At 52.5% G+C, this 1,454-nt stretch overlaps 1 long non-coding RNA gene across 1 annotated transcript in view; it reads right to left on the bottom strand.

Moving 5' to 3' along the window:
- The window catches only part of LOC138371978 (uncharacterized), a 4,521-nt gene extending 3,454 nt beyond the window's left edge, over nucleotides 1–1,067 (bottom strand). The window contains exon 1 of the long non-coding RNA XR_011230605.1: nucleotides 955–1,067. This is a non-coding gene — a long non-coding RNA (uncharacterized lncRNA). The remainder of the gene's footprint in view (nucleotides 1–954) is intronic.
- Nucleotides 1,068–1,454: the final 387 nt, after the last annotated feature.

Here is a 1,454-nt window from a genome sequence, read left to right as displayed (position 1 = left end):
CAGGCCTCGCCTCCACATACACCAGCACTGCCCCTCGCCTCCACATACACTAGCACTGCCCCTCGCCTCCACATACACCAGCACTGCCCCTCGCCTCCACATACACTAGCACTGCCAGGCCTCGCCTCCACATACACCAGCACTGCCCCTCGCCTCCACATACACTATAGCACTACCAGGCCTCGCCTCCACATACACTAGCACTGCCCCTCGCCTCCACATACACCAGCACTGCCCCTCGCCTCCACATACACTAGCACTGCCCCTCGCCTCCACATACACCAGCACTGCCCCTCGCCTCCACATACACTAGCACTGCCAGGCCTCGCCTCCACATACACCAGCACTGCCCCTCGCCTCCACATACACTATAGCACTACCAGGCCTCGCCTCCACATACACTAGCACTGCCCCTCGCCTCCACATACACCAGCACTGCCCCTCGCCTCCACATACACTAGCACTGCCAGGCCTCGCCTCCACATACACCAGCACTGCCCCTCGCCTCCACATACACTATAGCACTACCAGGCCTCGCCTCCACATACACTAGCACTGCCCCTCGCCTCCACATACACCAGCACTGCCCCTCGCCTCCACATACACTAGCACTGCCCCTCGCCTCCACATACACCAGCACTGCCCCTCGCCTCCACATACACTAGCACTGCCAGGCCTCGCCTCCACATACACCAGCACTGCCCCTCGCCTCCACATACACTAGCACTGCCCCTCGCCTCCACATACACCAGCACTGCCCCTCGCCTCCACATACACTATAGCACTACCAGGCCTCGCTTCCACATACACCAGCACTGCCCCTCGCCTCCACATACACCAGCACTGCCCCTCGCCTCCACATACACCAGCACTGCCCGGCCTCGCCTACACATACACAGCACTGTAGCCAGCACTAGAATCTAATAATATAATAAAATATAAGTGTTTACTTACGATAATATTTGCATGAAGCGTTTGTCCTCTGTCCGCTGACTGCACTGACGACAAAATGGCCGCTCTGTTGATACTAGCGGGAATGATGCTGTGACGTCACAGATGAGGGCAGCAATGCGCATTTCGTCCCTCGACCCTTAATCATTCCCTCGTATATATAATTGGCGAGACAATTTACTTATCATTTACTTATCTTAGTTAGCAAATAGGGGATATTTGGCTAAGATTTCTGGTAGCAGATCGTTTTGAATGAAATATTTAAACATCTCTGGAACATTTATTATAAAATTGTCTCTGAATTCAATTCAATTCAATTGAAGTCTTTTGGCACTCCATCACATAGTGACAGACGGTATGCTTGTTGACCCAGTTTATATTTGGTTAGGTCTACATCAGCAGATAATTAGAAATCCCAGAGAGAGTTGAAACACAGTTTAAGCCGAACAGTAGTAACATCTAGAAGTCTGCTGATTTTATTGGATGATCCATAGATGTGTGGC

This window comes from Procambarus clarkii, chromosome 37, assembly GCF_040958095.1.
Source record: "Procambarus clarkii isolate CNS0578487 chromosome 37, FALCON_Pclarkii_2.0, whole genome shotgun sequence".
Classification (NCBI taxonomy): domain Eukaryota; kingdom Metazoa; phylum Arthropoda; class Malacostraca; order Decapoda; family Cambaridae; genus Procambarus; species Procambarus clarkii.
Note: the sequence above shows the minus strand (reverse complement) of the source record. Positions and strands in the feature narration are given on the sequence as shown.